The 23,209-nt window shown below is 34.3% G+C and overlaps 1 long non-coding RNA gene across 1 annotated transcript; it reads left to right on the forward strand.

The window, feature by feature from the left end:
* Positions 1–3,514: 3,514 nt before the first annotated feature.
* LOC139992909 (uncharacterized) lies at positions 3,515–9,566 on the forward strand. The gene is made up of 4 exons (XR_011801240.1): positions 3,515–4,279; positions 4,390–4,564; positions 5,610–5,676; positions 8,772–9,566. It is a non-coding gene; the product is annotated as an uncharacterized lncRNA (long non-coding RNA).
* The last annotated feature ends 13,643 nt before the right edge of the window (positions 9,567–23,209 follow it).

Consider the following 23,209-nt stretch of genomic DNA (forward strand, 5'->3'; position numbering starts at 1 on the left):
AGAAACAGGATGCTGTGACTTTCAATGTTCCAAAAACGACGAATGTAATGGCTGGGAACGTGTTGAATGCACAGATCTAGAAAACATTAATTACTTTATACTTGTGATATATGTATAAATAAAATTTGAATGAAAATGTGTATTCTAAACTCTAAATTTTTTCTTTAACATTGCTAATCACTGAGGCCGAAAAATCTACTAACTAAATAGTTGATCGGTACTGGATAACAATTTTTTATTTTCTATAAGTTATAACATTTTTACTCTTACAAATTATCAATTCTTATTATTGAATCTCACAAGATTAATTTATCTACTTTTATTATGTTCCATTTATATTATAAACTCATTTCTTTTAATTTTGATTTTTACCGACTCTAGTCCGAGATATAACAAAAAAACACAAAGTGGTCGGCACTTCTTCTGTACTATATTTGACTCTTCTCTACTATAATTCTCATAATCCCGCATGTGTACTCCAATGTTTCAACCAGTGCTTGCAATTAATACTTGTTCAAAGCATTTCGTTGGTGAACTGCGTACTTCTATCTTTCTACTGTATCTGCAAAATATATCGCGTAAATTACCTCCAGAAACAAAGAATTTGACAAACATTTTCGATAGCAAGCTTTCTCACATAAAATAATAAACTAATGGAACCAAATTTCCATCTGATTGTTCGCATCGTGAAGAAGAAAAGGAAAGAGAAATTTTCTCGCCGGCAATCGCGTATTCATGGCGAATCAAAGAACGTGTCATGTCGCGTCACGAAGAAATGACGGTTGTTGCTTTCAAACGTTTTGCGCAACTTCTTGATCAGCGTGGTGGCTTGTGGAACGAGCTTTCGCGTTTTTGTGGATTGATATATGAGGTGACGTTAACGACACTGCTAAAAACCTCCGTATATTAGTAGCAAGTACGCACTGATGTACAATATAATACGACGGCGCGTAAAAACAGTGGAAGTGGCCGAATGTAGATGTGAATGTATCAAGTGCAACACGGTACACTGCGTTTGGTGAATACGAAATTAGGCTGTCATGGGATAAAAAGCAAACAATCTTACAACCAACCGTTGCATCGCGGCCACACCGACCGCTAATTAGAATTCCAAGAACGATCTCAGATTTTCACGTTAACTGGAGAATAATTGACGAAAAATTTTATTAGTCTAAAAAAAATTACAAATTGTTTAATAGAACATTAGGTAGGATTTGAAAATGCCCCTAATAAGAAAAAGAAAAAGTGAAAACGATCGTTTTCAGCATTAATAAGTTTACTACGTAAAAATGTAAGGAAAACATCAGTGAAACTAGACCTACTTCTAAGTAAAATGAAAATTAACAGCGAAAATATTATTTTTCCAGCTTCTCCAGTGTAGTTGCAGCCATAAGTATCGTTGCTATTTATATCGATTAACAGAACTCGATTACAAAGTTATGACATTTTCTGTGTTCATTAATTTGTTTATCACGTAAAAACTTTACAGCTATAGGCGATATTTAAGTAAATGTTTTTTTATATAACGTACGATATTTGTCGCGTATTGAAAGGTATATATTATTTTTTATTTATCGTGTCATCATTGGTAATTTGTAACATTTGTAAAAATTGTATATCTGAGCAGCAACTGTATTCGTTCATAGATCAATAAAAATAATTTTCTGAAACTTTTTCAACATTTACAATATTCAACGAGATTATATAATATTTTGAAAATGACAAGAAGATAGTACAACGCAGTATATATTTTGAAAAATATTTCCATGCTCGTGGTGCGGTTGATTCGCGGCGGGTAAAAAAACAGAAAAAGGAGGGAGGAAGAGAAAAAGAGAAAAAAGGGTAAAAAACAACGCCGAAAGGGAGGAATATTTCGACGGTCTTTTTGGTATCGCGAAAAACACCGGCATTCACGGTGAAATCCAGCCGTATTAATGAACGCATCACGCCGGCCGCGTACAGGTGTGATCATTAATTCTGTTAAACGGCGATAAATGACGAGGACGTTAAGTGACGTTGACCCTGTTTTAATAATTGTCACGTGCATCGTATATCGACCGAATCTGTCCGTATAACGTTACGAGAGAATAAAATGGGTAAAGTCAGGTGTTTTGCACGATGGCCAATTTATGGATAATTTCGATGGAATAACTATTTTAAATGCGCTTCAATGATTAATTAGCGCCAATAATAATCTCGTTAAAGGCCCAAAGTGACAGGGCAAAAAAAGCAACTGCAAACGCAATGGATACCTCTCTCGATAAAACCACAAGTGAACGAAAGATAGAAAATCATATTGCGACAAAAGATTATCATTCAGTAAGTTACAGTAAATATATCGATTTATTAAACGTGTACGCTTCTTACTGATGTAATATTGCATTCGTAGATAATGAATACAAGCATCGCGTAACTCAAATATGGTTCTAACACAAAATTAAGAAAATGATCGGTAAACGACTACAATATTTACCTATCTATTTTTTAGATGCGTGGCAAGTTTGTTGAATTATTTCTATAGCGAAAATAATATCGTCGAATATTGGAAAACAATAACCGTGCAAATACCTGCGATCAATGCGACAAAAGAATTTTTTTGGAAGCTATCCGAATAATAGGTTTATCGATGCGTAAATCTCATCAACCCACTCCAATGCTTTTATTTTCTACCAAATCAATCGAATTATTTCTGTTCAATCGGTATATACATACATATATATACATATATCCATACGTTACGATTCTAATCGATTAACTCTACTTTTTGTAAACTTCTCAATTTCATTAACCTTGTACGCAATTAATATTTAATTCTCGAAAAAGCACAAGAAAAAAGAAAACAGATTACTTACTTCCATAAGTTTATTTATCGTAGGTTGTTGACACAAATAATAAAAAGTTCAAGGATTTGTAATGTTGTAATGCAATATGGGTACGATCGAACGAAAATACATTCCTATATCTCTGCTTCTAACGCTTATATGATTTTTCGTTTCATAAAGTTGTGCCAGACTATCGCCAATTAAATTTATCATTAGCAATACTTGCTAAACGCTGTCACGTTCAACTTAAAAGGATTTCAAGCTGCCTGATCGTATTAATAGATTCCCGTGCATTCAACTTGAAACAGCTGACTTAACGCATTAAACGTTGTGTCTCGGTTTAACCAACTTTACGGAACATTCGATAATAATCGGTAAATTTCTCTCGCGACAGGCTGAAAGTTCGTATCAACCATTATATTTCGTAATATACCAACTAGAACGATGTTTTCATTATGCGAATGTATACTGTAACTGGATACTTATAACCTTTCTGTAATCCCCTGTAATTTAGTAGCTACACTTCCATATATCTACATATATATCTCTTAAACTTCAGGGAAAGGTAGAGTATAATGAAGAATCAAACTCTTTAACGAAACGTCTTTTTACGACGAACGTGAACGTGAACGTGCGAAGTGAACAAACTGATTAGTGATTAAGTTATCACGATCGTTTCTCCTTCCCGTCGCATGGCGCAAACCGTAAGCATACATACACGCGCTTCGATCAAAATCTACATCGCAGTGTGGTATCAATCTACAAACATTTTTGTCGAACCAACGCGCGACGTCGACCGCCAAAGCAACAAAGTATACGCAATTTACTTACAAAATCTTACGTTATTCGAAAAATTCGAGGCTTGTACGGTTTGAAAATGCACACTGTTGTCAAAATTAAAAATTTTAAACGTGAATACTACGGTCAAATGATATTTGATTCAAGTTCGACGTGTAAATATGAACCAAGAACGAAGCACGCGATACGCGTCAAGTCGGTATAATAACGCGACAAAAACACATAAGTACCATTTTGGTCCGCTTCAGAGAGGCGCGGCGCCGCGTATCTGTATGCCAGTGACGGGGATGACTAGTACTGTACTGTACGTTATGGGGCCGCTGATACTCCGTCTATAATTCATCGGTGTTCGAATGCCAATCACCATTCACGCACAAATCACTTAATAGAAGACCGAGCTCCGTTCGTTCGCAGATGTTGACAGCGACCGCAAACCGTACAAAGAGTTATAATGCGAAAGCAAATTTTGACAACTAATTGTTTGCATCGCAGTTTTTTTCGAGGTTTTGTTACTTACTTCGAGGCCATATGTTCCATGTTACTTTTATATGGTATTCGATCAATTAAAAATACAAAAATGTAATCTGTTTGCTGAAAAGGTAAAACGCAGTGAAACGAAAAGGTAGAAAAGCTACTTCCCCGCCGATTTCGATAATTTTGTAATATGTCATAAAGCTCAACATTTTGAACAACCTTTTTCCATCACATGTCACTATTGATTGGCCATAGTTCCCGAAATAATCGCAAAGAACTATCGATAACATTACAGTGAATTCTGTTTATATATGGTGACACAAGACATGTGGAACCCATTTCGGGAACTGATTGTATACCTAAAAACAATGAAAACAGTTCATATAAATATAAGGAATTTTCTATTGTGATTTCGTGTTATCTGATCACATTTACAGAAGATGCTCAAAATGACCAACTTACATTTCGAGGTAAGCCTTTATCTACACTCTGGATGATTCCTGGTATTTACTGAATTCGTTGAAAAGCTTGTTCTATTCTGAACCTTGGTATTTCAACATTTTCAATAGGTGTTTCGTACACAATAGATTCGTCATATCTCATAAACGAAGACAAAGCATATATTTATATAAATTCTTTATATTTATTTATATGAAACGAAAGATTGGCCAACAACCAATTTTAAGAAAATTTGACCCAAACCTGGAAAAAATCTCATTTTATTTATTGCCACGTTGCAAAAAACAATTTTCAGTGGGCCCACTAACACAGACTTCGTGTCGTACGTATCATAAAACTGTGATAGATCTTGACAATTACAGGTAGAATTCAAACCGATAACTATATATACTGAAAAAAGTTGTTCAAGATGTTGATTTCCGCGATATATCACAATAACGGTTTCACCGTTAAAGAAGGATCGTGTGCACATTGCGAATTCTGGACAACTTTTCGCTACATAAATCTAAAGGAATTAAAATTAAAACTGTTTTCGTTCCGCGCAATTATTTTGCGCGTTAGATTGTACACGACATTCTACGCGCACCTCCGCACAGAAAAACGCTCGTATCTTTTCCTGGCAAGCTTTTGTATTGTTCACCCTCGAATTACACGGTTTTCGCTGGCGTAATATAAACCGCACGCCAGGAATCACACAGATCCTGTAACAATACTTTCTTATTAATTACGATAACAACTATTTATTCTGCGTTATTATGTTCCATAAAGAATGACAATGTTAATTACTCTTGACTGCGCTGTTAATCCATTCAAAGCTAACCGGTGGCATAGTGCGTAAAAAACTATCGCATACATGTCGTATTGGCGCGACTATTCAGTAATGATCTCCGTTAGTAGTGCTTAATAACCAAATAAAAGTATTTATCAAAAATGGACGGGAATTTTTTCTTTTAACGACGAATTTCCGTTTTTATTGGAGTCGATACGAAGAATGGGGTTGTAACAAAAAGAACATGTACAATACTATATATAAATTTATATGTATTTTGTTTTTAGATTCGAATGTCGTAAAATTAAAATAGTAAGGATAGGGACGTCAAGTCGATGTAACTTTCAACTATCGGTAAGTACTGATTACCGATCGTTTTATTGTTTGTTTATTTTATTTAAGGTCGGTTGGAAGACCAAATTTAATTTTGTATTGGAAAACGTTACTACAATTAAAAGGATGATCTACAGGCAGAATACAGTTAAGTCACTGCACTTATTTGGCTCATTTTTAGTTATAAGATAAGAGTGTATCAGTTTAGTGTGTCCAATCTTAAGTCTGTTGAGAATAACTTGTTCTTTCCTATTACAAAGAAGTGCTGGACTTTTATCAGGTATTTCTTTACGTATTCTATGTATATTGGATGGAAGTGCATTCTTCCTATAATCGTTTTTAATGTTTTTTATCCTAGATTTAAAGAAAGTTTAGAAATCTCTGGAAGGGTGATGGCTGTTGTATATTTTCCTGAACTTTTATTATTGAAACATTAGGACAGCGACTGTTGGAAGTATTTAAATAAGTTGACGAAGTTGCAATTATAACATCTTTAGATTCTAACTGCAGGTCATAAGTTTCTTGTATAATATCTTGTACTAGTGGATCATTTATATTGTTATTAATGAGCTCCGAGTTAGTATAAATTACAATTAAAAATCTTTTTTGAATATCATATTTGATTTGAATATCATAGTTTGTTACTTCTTTAATAACATAAAATATACAAGACCGTTTTGAATATTGTTTTGATAGATTGAACTGACTGTATCGAATAGATGTAATTAACTTGCAACCTATTGAATTCTCGAATCTGGCTCATATAATTTAGTATAGCATCAAACTTAATTAGTTTAATGGTCGAGGTGCTTGGTTGAGTTATGAGAATTGATTTATTTTCAGTATTAGGATCGATAGAAATTAAAATACTCGGAACGTGAAGGATTCGTGGACATGTTTTATAATGTCGTTTTTCAAGAAGTGGAGGCATTTTGATTTTGAGATCATTTAGTACTTGTTGGGCTCTAATTCTTGAAGGTTGCGGATAAAAGCGTTTTTCGCAAGAAGAGCGGTTTTGTTTTACTAGAAAAGATGATTCGGTATGTACTATCGTGTTGTTTTGTAGTTATTGTTACAAAATTGTGAGCTAGTGTCATTTTACGGAACTCGAGAGTGCAAATTTTCTTTGCTTAAAAGATTACAGATTAGCGATTAATGCAAAAAGCACCAGTGATTATCCGTACTCCAACATTATTTATAGGCTATAGTATACTTAATATCCATTTCTTTATATAATCGTAAATCAGTGAATCATAGTACAATTTCGAGCGTATTAGAGCTTTCAAAGCAATGGAGGGGACAGTATAATCTTCAATTCAATTTCAATTTTTAATTAATATAGCTAATCTTTTAGCTAGTACAGCTGATTTTAACTTTTTAATATGAAAGAAACAAGTTACTTCTGACTCAAAGATCAAATCTGGGATTCTAAATTCTTGGCTTTGCTTTAGTTCTTCATTGTCTAAAAAGAGCTTAATTTTGCCTTGATTATGGACAGTTCGCAAGTGGCTAAAAATTAGAAAGGTAGATTTTGTCTTGGAAAAAAATAATCTAATGTTTCAAAAAATTTGTGGAGATTATCAAGAGCTTTCTGCATCGATGATTGAGACGTTTCTGATGGGTCTTCCAATTAATAATAACGTAATATCGTCAGTAAACATTGTCATTTTTAGCGGTTTTGGTATTGTAGTTGTTACTTCATTAATAACGGTCAGAAATAATATTGTGCTCAAAACCCACCCTCATAGTATATTATTTAAAGATATTATATTATTTAAGACGGGCTCTAATAAATCTTTGATGTAAAACGTTGTTAATACAGTTGAATATATTACCTGTAATTTTTTAGTTAAAAAAATGTCTGATAATCATATCTTTCCATATTGTATGCTTTTTCGAGATATGTAAACACACAACATGATCGTCTTTATTTTCTCGAGAAACCATTATGTACATTAGATGGATTTTGTTATGGAGATAGTATATTGTCTATTTCTAAAAAACATTGTAGTCTTCCATTTAAAATTTTTTCCGCAAGAAAAATTTACATAGACAACAAGTTAAGGATATTGATCTGTATATAATCATATATACATAATATCAATATGTAATTTATTATCGAAATTATTATAGGAATGTTGAGAATGATTTTAAATTGATCATAATTTAAAAGCGGGTCAGTGTATTTTTTAATCCGTTGGAGCATATTTTCAATATTTTTTTCTCAATTTTTTAAAATTCTTTTCTTCTTAAGTTGTTTGATTGTGTCGGTTTTACATAATAAGCATATCTTGATTTGCGATTGTATCGTTGATTTTATCGATGCTAGAGAGGTTATTGGAGTTTTCAATACTGTCAAATCTTGTCCGTTTAATGGACTTCGGTTTATTTCTAGTAGTATCAGTTTCGAGGAGTGTATCTATATTTTCTGTAGCTTGATTTGATCGAATATTGCAGCCTATATGTTATTAATTTTGTAGATTTAAAGTAGATTAAAGTTGTATGTACTTAACATTAACTTATTAGGTATTGCATCAAAAGAAGCTGTATCGCTCTCCATATTCGTACAGTTTCTTGCTAAATGTCCCTTTTATTTGCATAAAAAACATTTGAGTGCTTTGAAGGATCAGTAAATCCAATGAACGGCATTTTCGTGCTCCATTTTGATTATCTCAGGTAGTTTGTGAACGTGCTCCGGGTAAATGTAAATATGTCTATGAAAACTGAGAATGTGTGAAGAACTTTTCTCAGTCATGTTTGCTCTTAGGAATATTATAAAGGAGCTTTTGTGCATATTCAAATTGCAATAATGTTTTCTAGTAGTATATGTGGATATCGTTGGATAAACGTTGGACAGTATGATTATCTTGTATTTGTTTAATAACTGTCGAACTTGGAGACTCGATCCATTTATTTCGATGATAGCGTAATTGTTGATAATTTCTATGGCTATTTCTTTAACAGCAAGAAAAACGCAAATTTTTTTATTGGAGATTCTTGAAATAAAACGTACATTTCTTGGATTTGTAATTTTCCTGATTGCAAATGCATAGTTTTTTATTTGAATTCTGTCTTTGGCTTCGATAGCTATAGCTTTATCTTTTTTTACTAAGCAGCTACCTTGAACGACGTTCTTGTAACCAACGATTGACTGTAGGAGATTGAATGGAAACGGTGCCTATAGCTAAATGATTTCCGTAATCAAAGGCCATTTCACAATTTTCCTGTACCGAGGTGCAATTTATCTAGTGAATGTATTACTTTCAGCCACTCACTGATCACTAATCACTAGTATTTTAAATTCACAAACCGAATATTACTATGGAATTATATATTATTCGGTATATTAACCGAATGCACAGAACTTGCGGAAAAAAGAGAGTATTACTATTTAGTTAATATTATTATTTAATGGAATAAAGTATTATTCCATTAAAATCTATGAAACTCTGTTTACGGTCAGTATGCACAAGTCTGTGTTATATTTTTCTGCGCTATTATTTATCCTTCTTGTTACTATCACTAGTGAGCAATTTGATTTAACTAAAGTCATGACGAATTATTTAATCAAACATAACGAATGCTGGGTAATAGAATGGGAAGGTAATATGAAGGAAGATGGTTATAGATAACAAGGACGACTTGAGACGAGGCAACGCGCGACGAAAGAAAGACATAATCCGGATTACGCTTTCGGTTTGAGGATGGTAGATTCTTAATTATCGGATTTGGAGGTATATGAGTATGTATGTATATATGCTAGTTGAGTCTGATGGAACTGGGATTCAATTAAAAATTACATGGCCCTGGATTAGAATTTCAATAAAGTTTCAAATTACTGTTCAGCCACCCAGATACGGAAACGATTATATGTACTTACTATGTATACGTATATGTATAGCAGATATCGTCGGTTTGCTAGAAAAGTAACACGACCGAAAGAAAAGTCAATTTTTCAAGAAATCGGTCTCAAGTAGAAAATGTATCAATTAAATTAATCAACCATCTAACATAAAAAATCTATTTTCCTTTACGATTTAGCTGAAAAGCTTTGAATTTCGGGAGTCTCTATTAAAATATCGTTTACGTGCATTGTTTAGTATTAAGGAAATGATTAAAATATATATTACTCTATATGTATTATATAATCGTATCATTCGTAAGACTCACGTAAGGACTTAATGTCTAATATGTACATTAATTTTCTCCGGTTAAAATTACTCGAAACTTTCAGGCTAGAAATTCAGATATATTCCCTAGTCTGCTGTAACAAGAAAATTAATAACGAATCATTTTTCCAACCATTCCATTCGTTTTAAGCGATGTTTAACGTGATTATTGAAAGAATTAATGGTTTGCATATTTAATGTGATTAAAAACGAGTCGTAAATTATCAAAACGAACAAACAATATCGTATAACAGATTATTCCTGATTTTACACGTGTGCGCAGATTGTACAAAGTAAATATCCGTGATTTCATTAGTTATGATAAAGAGAAAAAGCAGAATTTTTGCGCTTTTAGATTTTTTCATCTTTTTCAATTTTCAAGAACAATGAACATATATGTGTATACGTGTATGCGCAGTAAAGAGCAGAACTGAACCATCGTTAAGAAATTGTATGTGAATCGTTATTTATCGTTTACTTTTTACAAACACTTACATAGAACTGTCCAACTTGGATAAAAGGGTAATTGATTTCTTCCCTAAAATATTAAATATATTATTAAAGAGGACAACCGATAATATTATCACCGCAAGACGAACGAAGAATTGTGTGTCTTATCGCATCTGATAATGTTTCATCTATCAGTATGGCTGCAAAATTATTGAAACAACAGGAATACAGATAAGCAAATGGACAGTTCGAAGAACTCTTAAAAAAACTGATTTTAAAACTATTGAAAAAAAGGAGAAGTCAGTGTTGTTGAAGAAAAATATCAAACTTCATTTGTCATTTGCCAAAAAATATCAAAATTGGACAATTGCTGATTGGGAACGTGTAATTTGATCGCACGAAACAAAAGTTAACAGAATTTTCTCCGACAGAATCTCGTGGTACTGAATTCGCAGAGGCGAATCTCTCAAACCGCGACTTGTGAAGCAAACGGCAAAATATGAAGGTGGCTCCATTATGTTCTGAGAGCGCTTCATAGCTTTTGGCGTTGATTCACATTACATCGAATTAGTGGTATTATGAACCAATACACATAAAAAGATATTTTGCAACAATACCGTTTACATGCTGTTGAGAATATGCCAATTGCTGAACAATGAACATGATCGAAATTCGAAATATACAACCAAAAGCGTACGGGAATGATTTAGACTCAAAAATTTTTGGCTTCGAAATAGCCCGCTCCAAGCCTCAATCTCAACCCATTTGAGAATCTATGGTGATTAATGAAGAGGCGTCTGTGAATACGATGCATCGTCGACGTCAATTACAAAATTGCAAAACAGAATTCAGAAACACTGGAAAGATATCTTCAGAATATCATGAAACAATAGAGCATTCCAAGACGAATTAATTAATACATTGATGCTGTTCTAAAAGCGAAAGAGTTATGGACAGGATATCGAGAATATATTTATTCTGAAATGTTGCATCATTAAAAAGATGGTGTAAAATTTAACCATTAATTTTTTTACAAATTAGAAAAAGCGGTTTATTATGTCAAAAAAACGTTTACATTTACTGTAAACATGATATTATACATAATATCTTTTCTTTTATTTTTGTTCTTACTTATAACAATAAAAAAATGATGTATACAGAAACTGCGATTATTGGTTCAGTTATACTGTTTACTGTATATCCATTGTGGTAACGAAAAGCACTTTTTGTTTTTTCTTAGAACGATAGTACATTGAAGTTTAAAGATAATGTTTCTGTTCACAGTTCAAGTTCCAAGTTTTGCTTCACATGTTGTAATATATATATATATATATATATATTTTACATATATAACAATAAAAGATGATAAGTAGATAATCCAAGCGGATTTTGGAATGCGTCACATATACATGTGTGATGCAGGGATTGTGGAGAGCAACTAATGCGTCACATATGTGTGACGCATTAAATAGCTACATAGTTAAATACCTACATTTGCCAACTACGCAACGTTACGGTAAAAAAGTTAATAATGCACCATGCAAATGGAACAGGAATAAAAACGAAAAATGCACGGTGAAAGCGAACAACAGAGTTTGTTGCATATTACGTACTGTCTTTAAAATGCTTGAATTTAAAAGTTTGAATGGGAAATTATTGTACCGTGAATATTGTATCAGGGCAAAATTCGTCTTCCATTTCCCATGCGTTTTAAATAAACTTTTTCTCTCTTTTCTCTTTTCTCTTTGCCTCTATTGGATTAAAAAACTTTTTTAACATTCATTTAATCAAACCGAGCGAAATATTTTCCAAAGTTACAGGGATATCGAATTAACGTTTAATTATTTTAACGGGCAATTTACAATTTCTATAATACAATGCAATTCGAGTTGATGATACATTTATGTGTAATTTTCTACGTTTGCGATACAATTACTATTCAGTCACTTGCAACATGAAATACAATTGTCACGACATAAATGTACTTGATATCAATTACTTAACAAACAAACTGAATCCTTCGTTTCATTTTGCTTGTTTCGAAGTAGATGAGATTTTAACCTATTTTACAGTATCTTTGCCGAACGAAACATTTATTTGAAAAAACAAATAATGTTACAAATACGAAAGATTTCGAACATGTTTGTCGTTAATATCAACAAAGCATTTCAATAGTTTCGAACAAAAAATGCATTATAGATAGTAAACGATGAACAAAATAGTAAAAAAAAAAGGAACAGAAAACTTTTATTTTTCAATGCATTTACTTAACATGGCAAACTTACAAACTCCCCAGGTACTTCACACGGTCCTAATATCAACGAACTTCCGTTCTTGTGAAACGTGGCAAAGTAGAAATAATGAATCCAAGAGGGCTTCTTAAGCTATGAATGTTTATCATAGTCAAGTAAATATTTAACAATACTACAAGTAAGCTTTTAACCTGTGGGTACACACCGAGCATGGGTCATGAATCTGCTGATTTATAACATTATACTATATGACTAAACTAATTTTTAAATGACTGGAAAAAATGGCATGACTTCGTACGTAGTATAATTGTATGATATAAATTATTCGTTATTTTATTTTTTAAATAAATCTTCTCGAAAGAATTTTGAAGAGAATCTTTTCGTTTCATTTCGTTCTTCTGAAAGAAGTACATACTTTGGGATAGAGACAAGATTTTCAAAAATAAGATAAGAAAAATTAAAACTGATCACGTGAAATCGAGTAAAAGCCATAAGGTCAAGTCGCAATATATACATAGTAACTGCTTATAACAACGTAATGTAATAAAATGTGTTAGGAGGTTGACTATTCCGGCAAAGCACTCCGTGCGTTGAGAGTCAAAATAAGTTGAACTTGTTGAGTAACTGGTTGATTGTTCATTCTGAGATGAACAAAGAACTAATAGAAATGACACGTAAGAGACAACGTTGCTTTCCAGAAAACATTTTCTACTTTTTCAAAAGATTTATGAAAGTAGGTCAGAAGACATCAACACGATTAAAATTGATTTTAAATCGCGATTGACTTTATATCGATTTGTTGGATATGTTATTGAATAATCCTAATCTTCTTACAAATGATAAAAAAAATATTTTATTACCTTTGGTTTTTTCGTAAAATTACACCCTACACAATTTAACGATAGAACCAATTCGATGGAATGGTATCCAAGTATCGAAATACTTGAACAAGGTGCTCCTTCTTCCGATTAAACAGTTTCTGTTTCAACGACCGGAGAAGTAGAATCGGCCGTTCCTCTTGAACAGGCAGATAACGCTGAAAACCAGTTGGCGAAGGTTGGCCGACAATTTTTTGGAGGTCCGGTCCGGTCCCGTAGCTCGTGAAAGGTGTAAAGATAACGGGACGTTCGAAATGACATACGCGACGCGTACGTCTTACGGGTCACCATCGTCCCACGTAAGAACTCGCTGCGATAGTTGGAGGTTGACGGGTGGCGTTCGTCCGCGCGGCCGCCGACTCAATGTACCAGAGGAAATCGCTGACTTATGGCTTGAAGTCGTAGCTTTTTTCATAAACCCCCAGTCAACCCCCAACCTCGCGTCTCTTTTACATTGTACCCAGATTTCAGCGATTAATTTTGCCCCATTGTGTCGTGGCGCGTCTCTCGCCACCGCCAACCTGTCCACCCACCGCTCTCCTTGCTCTATATCTCTCCCTTTCTTGATCGCTCTTTCCACCTAGAATCCCTCTCTCTTCATTCTCCGCGCAGCTACATGGTAGCAAGCGTTTTCAACCGCGGACCAACCCTCACCGACACATCCTCTCGACTCTTCCCGCTGCCGCTGCGATCTACAGCCTATACCTACTTGCTCTCTACAGCTGCACAGTCCGCATTGTCATTGGCAAACAAATCTCAATGGTAGTATTAAAAGTATCCGCTCTAATGGAACCTAGTATCCGTTCTACAAAAATTCTCGTTCCATCTGTACGTGGTTCCCTTTCCACAATCTCTCCATCTGTCTGTCTGTCTGTCTCTCTCCCTCTCTCTCTATCTATCTATCTATCTATTATCTAATGTATCTATCTCTCTCTCCACCCTTTGTTTCGTACGCTAACCGTTTCTTCCTCTGTAGCACACAGTGCTCTTTACAGAGATCGTGCGCGTGTCCGTCTGTGAGTGCGTGTTGCAGAGAGTGGGGAGCACGTGCACGCGACCTGAGTCGAACGCATGCGAAAATTTCTGCTAACGTCGGGATAATTACTCACTGATAGTCGCGTGGTAATTGTCTGCTGTAATCTATGGTTAAACGTAAGGGGTGGAGTAGCGGATAGTACGTGGGCGTCGATAGACAGCTCGATCTCGAAGGACTCTGTGATTATTACGTCGCCGTTGACTGTTTCGCTTCCAAGCTGCCGTCAGACTCCAGAGAAATCGATTTTCCAGGGAATCGCGTGTTGCGGAAGGTTAGCGATTGCGACACGTACGATGCACGTTCCCAACGAGTTCACGAGCGCAGAGACAATTATCTGCGCATACTCTTTATCTCTTTATTACCTTCGTTTTTACGTTAATCGCGTCGCTCTTATTTTAAGTTTTATTAATACAATTACATATGTTGCGGTACGATCAAGTTTCCATGAGTTGTTAAGAACTGTATCCCGTTGGATGAATATCTTTCTTTTCTTTAGAATTATCCACACTTATCTTATATAAAGCGTAGAATGAAACCTCTTTCCTCGTCTTAAAAACTATTAGCTGGTTCTCGATCCTTCCATCGTAAATTAAGATAAACTACGTAAATGATCTACATTTTTTATATACTTTCCATATACATATGTATATAAATACATAAACATATGCAGTCTAATAACTACTCAATTTCATGTTTAAATAACATCGTGTTAGAATTTAGAATGACTATCATCGATTCAAATAGCTTGGATGTTAATCGACACTTTAGTACCTGTGATATATCTGTCGCACAAGTGTAAAGACTCTTTGATTATGGTGACTTATCGCTCGGGGGTGCAATAGCAGTTACCTGCAACCATTGTTTCCACCCTCTTCTCCCGAAATGTCGACCTATTGTTTAGATTTTTGCGCGAGAATCGAGGCGATCTCAATATGGGGAGATGCTTGACGTGGTTTGAATGCACGAAGGAAAGCATTCTTAGCTTCTCTACCTCTGCCTTGTGCCGTTGCTTGGCGTAAGAAAACAGTGAACAATAATCCCTGTTTCTTTCTTTTCTATGTTTTACGAGCGAATAAGTATGAATTTTTTGAAACTAAGACGCGGTTGTCCTTTCAACGAATTCGCCACAACTCCCCTCAAACATTATTCACTTCGTTGGATTTGTGATAGAATTGCTTTAATATCTTCGACATCCCGTTTTCCTTATTCTTTGTATTATACCACATGATAAGAAGAGAAGCATCCAATGTTCTGGCGGCTTATAGTTTTCACCGAGAAAAGTAAAAATTGCTTAATCGACGATGTAAACTTTGAAAGCAATCTTTTCGGTGTAAAAGTTACCATTGTGCTTATGAAAACCTGAAATATGAAATTGAGTAAGCATCCAAAGTTGAATTATTAGAAATACGTGAAACTGCCGGATGACGTTTATTCATTAACGGTAACCTATGTTGATCGATTATTTTGCATTCGTGTTAAACGGCGATCGGTATCATAAGCACCTTTAATCTTCCAGTTTATACTTCCATATAAGTATTTTATTATATAAATATTATATAACATAGTATATATAATAATGTATATAGTAAAGTAAAATATATAATAAGTTCTTATACTTTGAAGTCAGTGCTTTATCTTTTATCGTTTTGTATATATGCATACACTTTTATCATTTTGCAGTTGTATTCGTTTCAATTTTGGATTTCAAAACTTCAACATCACCTTCCTTCGTTCCCACTTCTCCCCTTTTTCATAGAAGACACACAATATACACGGGTAAGAATCATTTCATAAAAGTCCCTAAGAACAGAACGGACAACAGGAAGTAAAACTTACTCGGGCTCGATTATCGAAGTCCCCGAGAAGCGAGTAAATCCCGAATGAGTCGTTCAACGACAGCCATAGTAGGACCGATAAATAGTGTAATTGCACCTCTGTCTTCTTGCTCTTTCGTATATGCAGCTAGGTTCAATATCCATCCCCAGGAATACAGACGCAACCTTCCCATAAAACGTCAGGATCTCACCGAGATTGAGATCGTAAGATAGCTGACGGTTCTACCGAACTGATGCGATGCACATGACCTCAGATCGGTATCACGTTCGCAATGTTTCTGTATAAACATAAATACCGTCGATATATTTTGCCACATTAAAATTTATCCGACAATTTCTAGACATCGCGTTGTTACTTTCATTTTAATCAATTTATTTATTGCATCCAGTAAAATCAATCTATTAGTCACGGAATCCGTTATAATAATAAAGTCGTTAGATTTCGAATGCACTAACCAAGAATTTTCTATAATTGCGAAAGTGCAATAAAAAATGGAAAATTCGTTAATACAGAAATTATCATATCCAAAAGTTAACTTGTCTTCAATATTTTTTAAACATTTCGAGTTTTAAAGTTATTGTATTTTTCATATTTTTCCTCTATGATCCTCGATCGTAATTCCAGATATAAAACAAAATACTATAAACCACAAGTACCTATATCCACGATTTAGCGTTTACGTGAAATAACTTATTCATTCGTATTGTATTAAAAAACATGAAAGTAATGACAATAATTTTGAATATAGTTTGTCTTTAATTTTTTCTCAAAGACGTTAGTCTTTAACGTTCCAAGAGAATCGAAACGCTTGAACAACGTTTTTCACGAGAAATTACGGAACATTTCCAGAAACGATGATAAAGGAACTCAATTAAGCGAATCCAAGTTCCTCAACAAAAGTAGTCTGGTAGCGGTTTGAGTCGTCGAATTAAAAAGGAGTCTAAAGAATAAAACATTCCGCGACAGAAAATCCGAGAGAATTCGATCGCAGAGAAACGAAGAGGAAAAGAAAAAAGAAAAGAGCAGGATGACGTAGATATTGGTATTGATTCGATCGGCTCTCTATTGTTCGTTCGTAGTTTACCGGCCGTTCTCTCAGGGTTGATCAGACGACAATGGGCTTGTTAATTAAACAGGACAGTCCTTCTTACGCGTTACCTGAAACCCTCAGAGTTCATGGGTGTCCTTTAACTCACCGCGACACAGACAGAAAGCTCTTATGCAAACCGCAGAGTCCGAGCTGCTCCGAGTCGGAAGAAGCTTATTATGGTCATTTGCCTTCCCATTTAAGTGAGCATACTGAAAATTGTCAACCCTGAAACGACGGTTTGGTACTCGGCAATGACAAGCCAACTATCCCGTCGTACAATGTACCATCGAATTCCTAGTAAAACGAATCTTTAAAATTATATATACGAGTTACCGCCAGACTCGCCAGGTCTTCGGCGGTTGTTCTCTTTCCAGATTTTAAGTGAGTCGTTTACCTACACTATCCAACACACTAATCGTTACTTTGCTTGCTATTTAATCTTTAAGAAGCACAAATTTCAAGATGAACAACGAAGTTCTTACCAGAAGTCCTGGTAAAAGTTATTTAAATTAAATTTGAAATTCTCATTTTATCGGTAAACTTCACGTATATAGATATGTCAAAAATGATTTTCACGGTTGCGGAAAGAACGTTACGCGCAAATTTTAAATCAACAAAGTTTTGATTTAAGAACAATGAAACGAGCTGAAACAACTTAATAAATGTCGTTCCAGCAAAATGGAAAATCATGCTCTTAGAAAAAAGAATTGGAAGTAAATAAAGGAACATCTGCGTCAATATTTTTCTCGATTTGGAAAGTGAACAATCGTGGGAAAAGCGATTGCGGGGATCGAAATGAGGTTCGCGTCACCTTCCGTTCACGTGTCACAAAGCGTTGAATTGATCTATCCCGCGCGTGAGAAGTCAATCGACCATGAAGTTATTAATTTCACTCCCATTTTACTTTTTCTTCTTTCGCTTCAACCTGTCTTGCAGAACGGTAAAACCGTGAGTCGGAAGTCATCGATTTGACACGTACCTTGTACTAGACCGATGAAATCCAATGATAAATTATTATTCTTGATACTGATGATTTATACGCCTTGAGGTATCAAGCAGTGAAATAAAATCCAAAGAGACGAATCTTAGAAACATCGCATTTATTATTTTCAAATTTATATCGATTTGTAACAAGCTTATGACGAAAATATCTCCGTTTCTGTCATCCGTCGATGACTTTTAAAATATAAAGACATAATAAAAATATTATAATAAATGATATTACAATGAATAATACAGTCATATACATAATATTATTAAAAAATTGTGCGTAGACAGAGCACCCTATATGTTTCAATATTTGAAAGAACTGAAATAGGAAACTTTAGAGAAATATTTAATCCAATTAACGCTTGACTAATTTATTTTAGACGTTAGACAGCTATGTATCTATAATAAAGTCTATAATAAGTCTATAATAAAACGGGATCTGCAGTAAAGAAATGATATAGGGAAATAAGGAAATTTCAAAGACAATATTTTCAATACATACGCGGCTGGTAATTTTGCGGAAAATTAAAAATTGGAAATAGTAAGTTTATTGCAAATAAAAAGAATTCTTTTTCCCATGAGGTCATGATTAATAACCAGAAAACAGACAAGAAAAAAAACATAAAATTGCTTAAACGATCCTTGCTACGATACAACATTGTAGGTAAAGATTCTTTTCTGTACGTTATTTCAAATATTATCACCTTTAAGCTTTAATAACATATTTATTTTACAATAACATATAACATACAATATTTATATAATATAACATACATATATATATATTATATATATGTTATATATTATATAACATATATATATTTATATAACATACAAAACATTTATCATACAATAACATATTTACAAAGAATCGTTGAAACGCATACGACAGAAATTTCGCTGAAAACTTGAAATCGGAAGTCAGTTGAAAAGTAAAAGGTCAAATGAGCCGAGAATCGTTACTACACAACGTCCTTTTGTAAATTTCAATAAAAACACACCCCTAAATAATCCTGGAAACGATCTGTGCCCTTTAAACGTCCAGCACATTTATGTTGGGTTTGCTGGACGAAACTGCAATTAATGTTTACTCAAGTAAATTAATTTATTTGACTATCTTCCTTAGAAGGAACAATAAAGTGTATGTTTTTTCACCGGCGCGGCGCGGTGACTGTGTTCACCCACGCGTGCTGTGTAATTTCCTCTTCTAGTTTATAGGAAACGTAGAAAGGGGAACTTTGTCTCTCGTTCTGCCGCGCACATTGTGTAACAGGAGCGAATTTTCAAAGAAAAGACTCTCCGTGAAAGAGAAGTTTTATATTGCACCGGCTATGTAATGTGAGAAATCATAATTATGCGTTTCTCCCGGCAACAATAGCTGCTTACGTATCGCGATCGTGTGACTTTTAACTATGTACTACCACCATCTCCTTCTCTTTTTCCAGTGTTACGAATTGTTAGCACACGAGTCGAGCAATCGTTATTCAACGTCAAAATATTTCCTCTTTTAAATATGTATCCTACCAACATAATACAAATATTGTATTATGCAAATATTAACTATGTTTGTTCTTCTTTCTTTCTTTTCTGTTTTATAAAGCTGGCAGTTAATAAGAAGGAAAACGAAGGACGAACGCGTCTCTCGTAGATGGAATCTTCCTCCTAGTCGGATGATTAATTTTTCTTTTTTGTTTCATCCTTCAATTTGAAAAAATGATGAAATATCTGTTTTCAAAGAGCATAAATTTTGTAATAACGCAGTACCCGATAACCAAGTCTTTTTCGTAGTTTGCGAGAAATATTAGCCTGCGAAGTGAATATTTCGTGCCGTTCAATATTTAGTAAGGTAAATATTAAATAAAGCTGTAAGCTTGCAAATGAATATTTCAAAGGCAGAAATGTTTCGAGAATCAATATGATTGACGTTCTCCGTTCACGTACTTATTACGAGAAAAAGCATGCATATAATTACAATATGCGTAATTGAAATAAACGAAGCAATGACTTTTTTATTCGATTCTTTCATTCTTTATCGAGATAATACAGTATGTTGCACGAAGTCAGTCATTGTTTAAACACTGTTTAGCATGAATTTATTCAATTTCTGTGATATACTTTCGAATAAATTTCAAGCATAAACTGAAACACGGTTAGACACATTTTGCTTTTTATCGCGAGACATAATTCGATTGCAATCAGTGATAGTCGTTATTAATATTTCGTGAAGATCGTTTAATCCAATTTTGTCTTACTGGCGGTAGATCGTAATCAACTTACTTCGTAAATTTTCAAGACCTATAAGGCACGTCCTTTCTTTTTTGCGATCAGTTTGGCGATCAGTTTTGCGATCAGTTTCGCGTTCATTTTGGTATTAAATTCAAAGCGTCGTTCTTTAAATAAAATCCTAATTAAAAATTGCTTGGACGCAAGATTTGTGACAATCCTTGATTTTTTCCCCTTAGCTTTCAAATAATATATCAACAACCATACCGTACAATATTTAAACAAAGTCAGCCCTTTTCCCGAAATTCAAGTGCTCTTTACACCAAGTCGAAAGAAATAAAAAAATAATTGTGGCCACGACGAATCGAGGATCGCTCGAGAATGATCTCAGCGGTCAAGTTCGTCGCGAGACAGAAGGTTTCAAACTGCCCGCGACAAGGTCGGGGCTAAGGGATGGGTTCAGAGTTAAAATCCGACGAGATAATATTTCGATGATATGCCGAACCACGTCACAGCTGCGGCGCACGAGCGACGGTCCACGTCCTGCGTCATACAAGATTGTTAAAGCTGAGATCGGAAGGAGAGATTGCGGGAGGCTGGCTGTGCAAAGCCGGACCTGGCGTGAGGCTAGTAGTGAAACAGCTGGCACATACTGGCGATGGCGACAGCCCGCCCGTCACTAACTCAACCTGGATACACACGCGCCATGTGCGCCAGATACAAACTTCATTGATGTTGGGTGAAAAGAACGACTGAGACTTCCGTTATGCCGACGACGCGCCGCTGCCTTCACTCGCCTCCGGATGCTCTCTCAGACTTGTTCCGCTGGATTAACACTTTCACCACCACCACCACGAAAAGAAGATGCTACGTTACTACTCGTCAATTGCTTTTTTCAATTTTTCCTTCTGGTTGATGTATCAATGATAAATAACCAAAGAACAGGTCTCAGTATGAAGCGTGCGTTTTTTCTTGATTCAAATATATATGCGTTTCTTTTATTCATTAAGACAAGTACATAGTTTCCCATCGAAATTCACAATGTTTCTAATAGATACTATTATCTTAAAAAAATTTTTTTCTCTTCCGGATTCTATAAAGTATAAAAAATTCTACGGAATAAAAGCAATGTTCACTTCAACAAGCGTTTTCACGGTTAACGGTTTAAAGAACGAAATTCTGCGGTTGTTGTTCGCATTATATTACAATTAATAATATATTTTATAACAAATTTTACCTGAATTGTATAGAATGTTAAATTTATATGTATAATAAACCTATATTCACGGATGGGTCGCCAATTTTTTCTAAAATAACAAAGAACTCTTAACACTCTCCCGTCGCATCGTTGGTGTGACACGCAAAATGAATCTCACGTTTGTTTTAATAAATGCCTTTGCAAAAACAGCTTCGAATATGCACAGCTCGCGACTTTAATTATACATGGTTCTGTTGTCTAATGAAAAGTGTAGATAGATGAAACTTTCCATTTATTTCGCCTACAAAACTCTGCTTTAGCCGGCGACTTCTCACAGTAAATTAGGCACATGCTTTGGTCAAGCACGATCCCCGTTATCAGGATAAAAACAAAAGGAGATCTTCTCATTTCATGATTCCCCATTCGATAGTGCGAGAAATAATGAAACAATGCGAAAATTCTCTCCCATAATTGCCAATATCTATCTTTTCCAGCTAACATCGAGTAAATTGAAATATTTCAGTTTATTGATTTTACAATTGTTCAATGGTAAACCGCTTTCTATTTATTTCTGTTTCTTCGCTCAAGCTATTTATTTTTCCAGCTTTAACGAATTACGAACAATTAAATTTATGCATTTTATTTCATTAGTCGTGTCCATTAATCGTTTTTTACGATGTAAAGTTTAAGTCCAGTTGCACTCATTAAGTCATCGATTAATAGCAATTGCAAGTTATATCGAATAACAGTAATTAATGTCTTAACAGCGATAAGTACATAAAGTTCGTATAATTTTACAAGGACCTCTTTGCCCAAGTTAAAAGGTACAAAAAACCAGGATATATATACTATACATTCAATTTCAAAATGTTTTATCATGTTCAGGAAATTTGAGGTATGAGTTTAAACGATATTTATAAATATCTGAAAAAACATGGAAAAATTGTTATCAGATGGTAGGTTAAATACGAATCGAAGACTAAGGAACAGGTGGTTTTGATGAGCAAATTAAGTGTATAATTTACGTAGGGAATCTAACCAAACGAGACCGTAGTATATGGAATTGATATTGCCGACCATTTCTCAGTAACGATCCAGTCTCTCTCTTTGAAAAATGACCATATCAGGGATAAAATTAAATTAACGAGGGGACATTAAATTTCCGTACAGCTCGATGCAAGCTGTAAGAATCAGACTTTAGGGGGCAATTGTGATTGAAGTAGCTTGTCGCCTTCAACGCTCGATAATATCAATTCAACAATTCACATAGAAACCTAACAACATTTATAGCTATCATAATTCTGATAATGTTTTAACATGACATGAATATTTTTTAAGTATTTATATTATACTTTAAAGCCATGTGTCGTTAATACTTTGCATAAACAATTTGTAGTAATACGATCATGTTTTCATAAGGTGTTGTATTTCT

Source organism: Bombus fervidus, chromosome 12, assembly GCF_041682495.2.
Source record: "Bombus fervidus isolate BK054 chromosome 12, iyBomFerv1, whole genome shotgun sequence".
Classification (NCBI taxonomy): domain Eukaryota; kingdom Metazoa; phylum Arthropoda; class Insecta; order Hymenoptera; family Apidae; genus Bombus; species Bombus fervidus.